A 10,190-nucleotide genomic window follows, 5' to 3' on the forward strand; every position below is an offset into this window, starting at 1 on the left:
ACTCTAATCTAGGCTTTCCACATAGATGTTGCTATGCAGGGATTCCACATTGAAATATTTACACTTAAATATAATATTCCCCCAGAGAAGAGGCAGGCCCCCAGTCTTCTGGTTTGCAGAAGAGCTTGAAGACCTGGCTCTGCCAACTCACATGGAGCATTCAGAGGAGCACCCTTGGGGTTGGTTAGTGCCTTGGAGATTGTCTCCTTGCCATTTTAATTTTAATTATTCTCTTGTTTTAACTACCTCCTTTTACTGAAATATATATTTTATATGACTTTGTATTTTTAATTGTACACTGCTGAGTCACAAAGTGAGATAGCAATAGCAATAGCACTTACACTTGTATACCACCTCATAGTTCTTTATAGCATTCTCTGAGCAGCTTAGAAATGACAGCATATTGTCTCCAACAATCTCAGTCCTCATTTTATTGACCTTGGAAGGTTGGAAGGCTAAGTCAATCTCAAGCCCCGTCAGGATCGAACTCCAGGCTGTGGGCAGTTAACCAGCAATTCTGCATTCAAATCATTGCACCACCAAATGGGCAATCTCTAAATTCAGTTAATAAAATAGAGAGCCATTGCAATGAAAAAACTCTTTACAGAGTTAAATCAGCTGGGCCTGCTCTTCTTGCTAGTAAAAAAAGTGGCTAAGGGCCCCATCTGACTCCCAGCCAAAACCACTGAGAGGAAAAGCAACCTGTAGTAAAATTTAAATCTGTCCCATTGCTCTCCAGCTCCCATGAGCAACAGGGGATTGAAGAGAAAACAGGCTGTTTTAAGGAAAATGAGACAGACGGTGTGAAGGGGAGCAGGCGGGGGTGGTGGTGATGGACATGTGCTGATGGAACAAGCTGTACGGAGAGTGGGGAAGAACATGGATAAAGATGGGAACAGGATATTTGTATGTCTCTAAGTTGGAAAGAAGAGATGGTAACTGTAAATGAAGAGAAAATGAGGTGTAAACTCCTAATATTCTCTACTAATACACAAAAATTACATATTAAAGGGCCAAGGATTCAGGTCCCAGCACATCCAGGTAAAAAGATGCAAGCAACAAACAGCAGAGATGAATGAAACGGCCCATCTTGTTTCACCTCAAAGTTGATTTCTATGTGTTGGGGAAGGGTAGATCACTTTCCCTAATAATATTTTAAAAATTTAAAAATCTCCTAATATCATGCACAAACATATAAAATATGTGCAGTTTTGTATGCATTTTCCCCAATACCTATATGCAGAAGCCATAACATTTGGAATAAAATATCCAAAAAATTAATAGCATTTTAGCATATGTATTGGTACAGAAATGCCAAATGATGCTAGTTCATATTAATCTACAAACAAAATTCCTTCTCCATTTCTATAAATCAGGACTGGCCATCATGGAATGCTGTTTGAGCAAAATGCTAGAATAAACATATCCAGATGTAGTCAGAGAAAAGAATTTAAGTCTGCAATGTATGGTTGAAACCTAATTCTGAGAGAGGATTGGGTTGGTTTGTCATTGTTAGAAAAGAAATCTAAAGAATTAGGGCCATCTGAGATTATTTGTAGTTGTTTTGTTTTGTATTTGTTTGTTTGTTTAGAAAGATATTAGACAATCCATGCCCCACTGGGTCATTGTTTCAGCGGTTTTTCCTCACCTAAATAGAGAAACAGAAGGACCAAGGGTGGGCAAAAAAGCAGTTGCAGCAGGTGTGAGTTTTGACTTCCTGTCAGCTTCCCCATTGAGTTTTCCTGTGGGAATTTGGCTTAGGAGCATTGGAAATCATCCTTCCTTCCTTCCTCCCTCTCTCCAAGTGGCTGCTGCTGGGTGGGGGAAGAAGCAAGGGATTGCAAGACTGGCTGGGAAACTGTCACAGAATTTAAAATGAAGATCATATGACTGCAGCAGAAACTCAGCAGTGCAGCATCATCCAGTAGTATTGAAGCAACCGCACTTTCCCAAATTTCATTCTCTTGAAAATCATGGGTCCCATAGTTTGGATGCATTCTTTAAGTTAGCCCATATGAAGAACCTTGGTTCAAAAATTAATGTATTGCCCTAAGATGCACTATTTCACACAGTTAAAGGTCAGGATGAATTTTAATAGCATATGGATTCTAATGTAGCTCAGCCCTCTGGACATATTAATTTATTCTTTAAGACAATCTTTCATAGCCTAGGAGCCTCCAATTTTTCAAAAACAGGTAACAAACATGCCATCCTTCTTAGCAGGATGGGAAATCCATTTTCTTCCTTCTCTTTTCCCCAAAACCAGAAGAGGGCAATGCAGAAATCAGTCACAAAAATTTGCATGAAACATCAGTGGGAGGAGTCATACAAATCAAAATGGCACCTATGATAAAAGAATTTATCTCTCTTCTTGACTTTTTTGGCCCCGCCCACAGAAATCCTTATGCATTGCTTCAAAGATTTCAATTGCATAGAAATCTGCAATTTATTTATTTTATTTTTATTCTGCCTTTAATTAGGAGAAGAATTTTGAAGACAAGATTTCAATCACTAAATCAAGGTTATGTACATAGTTCTCCCTTGCGCTGCTCAGAGAGTCCATTGAATGGGTTGTCCTCATGTCATTGGCCAAAGACTGAGTTAAGATTTGCATAAAGACTCCTCCCCTTTAGGCTTGTCTCCAGTTCATTAACTCAGTCTGGCCATCATGACTGATTTCTTCTGAGCTCCGTCAATGCACTCCCTTATTTGAGCTTCTAGATTAAATTCGTCTTATTTTTGAACTGTTTCTCGGTTCTGACTGACTCCTTGCTGTATCGGAATCGCCGAAAGATATTCACTTTGCTGACAGCCGCTCAGCTGAGCAGCGGCTTGCCGCCGCCAGCCTCTCTCCCTGGCGATTGGGATTCTCCTTTCTTGCCGTGAGTGTGGGCGCGCAAGGGAAGCTGTGCTGTCGGCTTCGCGCCTGAGGGATCGGACAAGCCCCATGTTGTCGGGGCTGCGGTATTCTCTCTGATTGTCAGCGCGACGGGCAGGTGGGAAGGGGCAGCCCCATGTTGTCGGGGCTAGGCTTCCCTCAGCTCCTTTTTTCGCCATCATCGCGAAACCACGATTTGGCCGATTTCCATCCTGGTGGCCATTTTGTTTAGGGCGCAAACGGCCTGTCAGCGCTTGTTAGCTACCAGCTTGTTAACTGCTGCCTGACAACTACCAGCCATCCATTCACTACGTGCCCGGTGTTTCTGGACCCATGTTGCCGGTTCCTAGCCATTGCAGCGTTTGCTTGCAATTGAAGGGGGCCGTTTCGTCGGCATTCCCCGTTTAGCTACAGCTGCTGGGGTTGGTGTTTCAGGGACTGTGTTGCCAGTCTCTCCCCGCTTCTGTGTACCCTGGGGTGTGCCTGAGACACTCATTGTCGCTGTTTTTGCCTGGACTGGTGACATAGCGGAGCTGTGTTGTCAGCTTCCTGTCACACTCACCAGTTGCATTCTTTCTTCAAGGAACTGTTCTGTCAGTTCCTGCATTTGTCACAGGCAATTACTTACCACTGGCATTATGGCAGATCACAGCCACTCTCCATCTCATCGCTCCAGATCTCCTTCCATGGAAAGCAGAAAGAGCAAATCAAAATCTAAATCCCGTTCTACCATGGTAAACCTGAGGCCACTGCAACATCCTCTGCAGCAGCCGATAAGGACGCTGACCGTAAGCACCGCGCTTTAAATAAGCAATTTGACAAGGCGCAAAAGAAGGCGGCTACATCTTCCGCCACGAAGATTGGACACCAGGGAACGCACCATTTCACCTGTGATTCAGGGCCTTTCTCCCCAGAGATGTCAGGATTCTGCCACTTAGTCTCCATCTTCGCCTGCAAATGAGCAGATCAACCACGCGGTGATACGAGAGGTATTCGCTCAGGGATCTGGTTCCATCTCAGATCCACCCATGCCCGCACGGTCGCACAAGCCATCAGCATCCTTCATTCCCATTGTAGCGGGGCTCTGCCCAGTGGAAAATCTCCCCTCAACGATGCCTCAGGAAATGTGTGACTTTATCACGCAGGCCGTGTCAAGGAGCATTGATTTGGCTCTCACACAAAGGGGCATTCTAGCCCCCTTATCGGCTCCCGTGCCACCTCGCAAGTCTACCCAACCATCGAGCCATCCAGACAGTGATTCCTCTCACATTACTATCTCGCCTTCCCCATCCCATCATGGTGACCAAGATCCAATGGAGGAGGGTGAGGTCTTTGAATTCACACTTTCCGGCGAAGAGGAGGAGCTTCCCTCTGAGAGATCATATAGTATAGGGCTATTTAGATATGAGATGTTCAAAACCCTGTTGCACAAGGCACTGATCACCGCCAACATGGGCATTGCTCAGGGGCGTGCTGCGGCTTCCTCCGATCCTCAGGATTCTGCTAGCCTTCTCTTCACTGAGGCTACTCCAGAATATGACACCGTTCCAGTGCCCAAACCATTTGTGGACATGGTCCAAAGACAGTGGGCTCAACCGGGTTCCATCCCAGGCCCAAGTGGCCTAGATAAAAAAGCTTTATTCAGTGGACCAGGTGCTGGAGGACCTCCTCAAGCTTCCTGTGATCGACACCTCTTTGGCGCAACTGACCTCGCCTAGCATCCTCCCCTCTGATGCTGCCAAAGGACTTAAAGTGGAGGATAGGAGGGCAGAGATCTCAACTCGGAAGATGCACCAAGCCGCGGCATAGGCCATAAAGTTGGCTACATCGGCCTATTCTTTTGCCAGAACTTCACTCATCTGGCTGCGGCAGATGCAGTCTCCGTTACCACTGGATGATTCCTGTCCCATCAAAACGTTAATAAACTGATAGCAGCCACTGAATATACCGCAGACGCCACCCTCAATTCTGCGAAATTTGCCTCACGAGCACTGCCTCTAACATAACTTCCAGGCATCTCCCATGGTTACAACACTGGCAGGCCGATATGAGGACCAAGTGGCGGCTTGCTTCATCTGCCTTTGCCGGGGGTTCCTTATTCGGTGAGGCCTTAGATCCAGTTCTCGTGGAAGGTAAGGATAAAAAGAAAGTCCTTCCCTATGCCTCTAAACGGTCTGACCGGCGTTCGACCTTTCCTTACCGCCGGCAGTTGTTTCGCTCATCGGATCCCGGGTACCAATCCCTGGCTGTCCAATGACCTTTTAACCCCCCCAGCGACAGAGGCCATGATCGACAATCCTTCAGGGAACGATCTCGCCATCCTCAATCTAGGCGCCCGTTCTGTGGTTCCAGCTTTCGTCCCTATTGCAGGAACAAGTATTAGCTCAACATCTGAGCCCATTGGAGGTCATCTCGCTGCATTTGCTTCCGTCTGGAATCGGACCATCACTAACGCCTGGGCTCTCCAAACGGTCTCATTGGGGGTTACGCTTGAATTTATTTCTGAACTTCCACGGAGATTCATTCAATGTTCCACGTCCACTGATCCCTCTAAGAGGGCCCTGATGGAGGCCAAGATTCGCCACCTTCTGGATATCCAGGCCATTGAGTCGGTTCCCCAATGTCACCAGGGCTCTGGCTTCTATTCCATTCTCTTCCTGGTTACCAAGAAGTCGGGGGGCTACAGGGCCATTCTGGACTTGAAACGCCTGAATTTTTATATCCGTTACAGACGCTTCAAAATGCAATCCTTGCATACCATTCTCGCCAGCATCCGCCACGGAGATTATTTATCATCCATTGATCTCCGGGAGGCCTACCTCCACGTACCAATTCGACTAGCCCATCGTAAATTTCTTTGATTCTGCTACGACGGAAATCATTTCCAATATAGGGCCTTGCCCTTTGGCCTTTCATCCGCTTCCCGCACCTTCACTAAATTGCTTGACACTGTCGCTGTCTCATTGCGCTCAATTCCGATCCGCTTACTTTATCTAGATGACATTTTAATTCTTTCTTCCTCGCCCCAACAGGCAGAGCTTGATGTCCAGGTGACGATCAGATCCCTACAGGAACACGGCTTTACCGTGAATTGGGAGAAGAGTAATCTCACTCCCTCTACCGTACATCTCGGTGCACGCATCAACACCTTGTCAGGTCTTGTCTTCCTTTCCCCAGAGTGTCTGGTTGCAATTCGGAAGGCAGTCAAACATGTGCAGTCGCTCAGGTCAGTTCCTATTCTGACCCTTTCACAACTATTGGGTCAGATGATTTCCTGCTTGTCAATCGTCCCTTGGGCAAGGTTGCATTCGCGCCCACTGCAGTGGCTTCTCCTGCCCAGGCCTTGTCTTCCTTTCCCCAGAGCGTCTAGTCGCAATTCGGAAGGCAGTCAAACGTGCAGTCGCTCAGGTCAGTTCCTATTCTGACCCTTTCACAACTATTGGGTCAGATGATTTCCTGCCTGTCAATCGTCCCTTGGGCAAGGTTGCATTCACGCCCACTTCAGTGGCTTCTCCTGCCCAGCCAGAAATCCGGCGCCAACACCTCCAACGTATGTATCAAGATTCCTCACAAAGTTCTCTCCTCCCTGTGTTGGTGGACGTCCCCAGCCCTGGAGAAGGGCTGCTATTTCCACGATCCTACGCAACTGGTCCTCACCACGGACATGAGTCTTTTTGGATGGGGAGCACACTTCCAGTCCCACGTGTCCCAGGGTCGATGGTCCCCAAGGGACTTATTAAACCACATCATTTGGCTGGAATTACGCGCAGCCCATCTAGCGCTCCGTCATTTTCAACATCTTCTATCAGGCCATCACATCCTTCTGCAGATGGACGTGACCGCGAAGGCCCATGTGAACAGGCAAGGGGGCACTCTCTCCAGGGCCCTGATGCGCAAAGCTGCGGCGTTAGGTCTTTGGGTGGAGAGGCATCTGCTCTCTCTTCAGGCAGAGCACATCTCCGGCATCTCCAATACCTGAGCGGATTGGCTCAGCCGGACGCCCATCAATCAAGCAGAGTGGCAGCTGCACCCCGACATTTTCCGGCATATCACCACCCTGTTCGATCATCCGCAGGTAGATCTCTTTGCCACTCCAACCAATGCATAGGTCCCACGCTTCTTCACAAGGTTTTGGACACCACTGGCTGAGGGAACCAACGCACCCAGATGTCGCTGGCCTCCGACCCTGCTGTACGCCTTTCCACCGATTCCATTGCTTCCAGGAGTTCTATGGAAAATCCTGATGGAGGGAGCGGACGTTATCCTCATCACTCCATACTGGCCCCGCCGCAGCTGGTTTGCAGATCTCAAGGGTCTCTCCAAGACTCCGCCTTGGAGGATTCCCGCCAATCGGATTTCCCTGCGGCAAGGGGTCGTTTATCACCCGGACCCTCAGTGGCTCCAGCTAGCCGCCTGGAACTTGAGAGGGAGATCCTGAGGCAGGATCGTTTTCCCACAGAGGTTATTACCACCATTCTCGCATCTCGTCGCCAGTCTACGACTCGCATATATGAGGCAACTTGGGCCGCATTCTGGTGCTGGTGCTCCAAGAATGGTTCTATTCCAACTGTAGCAACCATTCCACAGGTATTGGGATTCCTCCAAGAAGGGTTGAATTCCGGTCTGGCCGTCAATACACTCTGTCGCCAGGTCGCCGCCCTAGTCACCGTTGTCAGCTGCAAAGAGGCTCCATCTCTCTCTACACATCCTCGTGTCCAGTCCTTCCAAAGAGGTGTGGCCAATCTCCATCCGCCTATTGTCCACCAGTATCCCTCCTGGGACCTCTGTATCGTTCTTCGAGCCCTGACAGAGCCTCCCTTTGAGCCTCTTGCATCTGTCTCTCTCAAGTTCTTGACATTCAAAGTTTCCTTTCTAGTTGCAATCATTTCAGCACGTCGTGTTTCTGAGCTGGCTTTCCATTTGCAATGACTTGTGTTTTCCACTCCGACCGTGTCATCCTGAGATTGGGTCCCACTTTCCTTCCCAAAATCAATACCTGGTTTCACAGGGCCCAGGAGATCATTTTACCTGATTTTTGCCTCAACCCCAGGCACCCCACCAAAAAGCGATGGCACACCCTGGATGTCCGCAGGGCCCTGCGCAAGTATATAGACAGATCTGCTTCATTCCGGAAGTTGGAGTTGTTATTCATATCTTTTCAGCCCGCTTCGATGGGTTGCAGAGTGACATCTTCAACCATCGCCCGTTGGATCAAGGCTTGCCTCGCCATGGCCTACAATCAACAACACTTTTCTCATCCATGTTGCATTACTGCCCACTCGACGCAGAGTGCGGCTACCTCAGTTGCCTGGACTACCCAAGCCTCTCTGCTCGAGATCTGCAGGGCGGCCACTTGATTGACTCCCACTCCGTTCATACACAACTATAAGTTGGACAGGTTTGCGTCGGCCGAGGCAGCCTTTGGATGCAGAGTGCTCCAACAGGTTCTTGCCTCTGACTCGGCTCATCATTCTTCTTAGTCCCACCCTAGGGGTATTTTGCTTGGGTATATCCCATTCAATGGACTCTCTGAGCAGCACAAGGGAGAAGGAACATTGGTCTTACCGTGAAGGTTCTTTCTCCTTGTGCTGCGGGAGAGTCCATACCCTCCCTTTCTTTCTACTGGTTTCCAGACTCAAGTACTTGTTTACCTTTGTTTGAGTTTCAGTGTTATTATGTTCCGGATCTTCGTTAACGAACTGGAGACAAACCTGAAGGGGAGGTGTCTTTATGCAAATCTTAATTCAGTCTTTGGCCAATGACATGAGGACAACACATTCAATGGACTCTCCCGCAGCACAAGGAGAAAGAACCTTCACGGTAAGACCAATGTTCCTTCATGGCTATCACACATTCAAAAAAAATCAAAGTTTAACTATTTCCTATTGTTAAAAGTTCAGTTTAACACACTACAGCTCCATCGACTTTCAGATTTTGTTGAAAACCAGGACTACAATCTTTTTTCTTCTTTTGGTCAATGTGCCAAAAAAGTGCTATATTGCAAAAAGGCTTTAATCATGCAGAGTTCACAACTGGCTCAGAAAATATTGCACCCGTGAAGTGTGGCAAAGTATTTTGGCAGCAACATATAGTCAATTCTGAAAATATCACATCTGTGAAGAAGATATTCACACGGGGGTGGAGGAGAAAACACACACCTTCATTCTTGCAAGGACAAGGGACAGCAGCAGCTAAAGAAGGAAGTGTTACAGGAGAATGAAGTTGGCATCTTCGTCACAATTAAATACTCAATTATAAATAAGATCAGTTTTTCCCAACCTCAGCCAGGGAATTCTGGGAGTTGAAGTCCACACATCTTCAAGAAGCTAAAGTTGAGAAACACTACTTTAAGTAGAGAAAGTTTCAGTTTAGAACAAGAAAGAGGACCAGGATTTTCAGCCAACAGAGGAATTTAAGAAATTATAATGCTAATACATCTGGACAATATCAGAATAATGAAGGCAAGCCTACAGTTTCAGCAGTAGCTCCACTTTGGGAGTTTGGCCAAACAAGAGCGTAAGACTGCCGAGTGGACTTCCGAATATGGTGACAGAGTATTATTTGAGATAAGTGAGTGGAATACATCAGTGCAGATGGCTTGTTAGAATATTTTCCCCGAATCCAGATATAAATGAAGCAGATGGGAATGATTGTGGGGCGTCTGTGAAAGGAACAGAGTAATGAGTCAGTTGTTATCTTAAGAAATAATTCAGCCCAGTTAGGGAGAAATTGGGGAAAAGGCAGCAACTCAAATTATTCAAAGGGAATCTGTCTTAATTAATTCACTATAATTGAGGGATTCCTCTAAGGGTTTCCAAGATTCTGTATTTAACTCCTATCTATCTATCTATCTATCTATCTATCTATCTATCTATCTATCTATCTATCTATCTATCGTATCTATCTATCTATCTATCTATCTATCTATCTATCTATCTATCTATCTATCTATCTATCTACCGATAGTATCTCTCTCTCTCTCCTTCCTTCCTTCCCTCCTTTTTATAAATAACTCAAAGTGGTGCACACACATAATACTCTTTGTTCCTCTTGTTTTCTCCATAACCATGTGAGGTGGATTAAGCTGATGTGACTGGCTCAAAACCTCCCAGTTGGCTTTCATGCCTAAGGTGGGATTGAATTCCTGGTCTCCTGATTTTAATCTGATGCCTTAACCATTAGACCAAACTGGCTCTCTTATTAAAGATTCCTTTAATTGGTGTGGTTCTTGCTTGCTTGCTTGTGCCCAGTTGAGTAGGCATGACAGCACACAAGGAAAAAATGTCTAGCTTTGGCCATTCTTCCTTGGCTG

Source organism: Pantherophis guttatus, chromosome 4, assembly GCF_059756535.1.
Source record: "Pantherophis guttatus breed Tessera chromosome 4, ASM5975653v1, whole genome shotgun sequence".
Taxonomy (NCBI): domain Eukaryota; kingdom Metazoa; phylum Chordata; class Lepidosauria; order Squamata; family Colubridae; genus Pantherophis; species Pantherophis guttatus.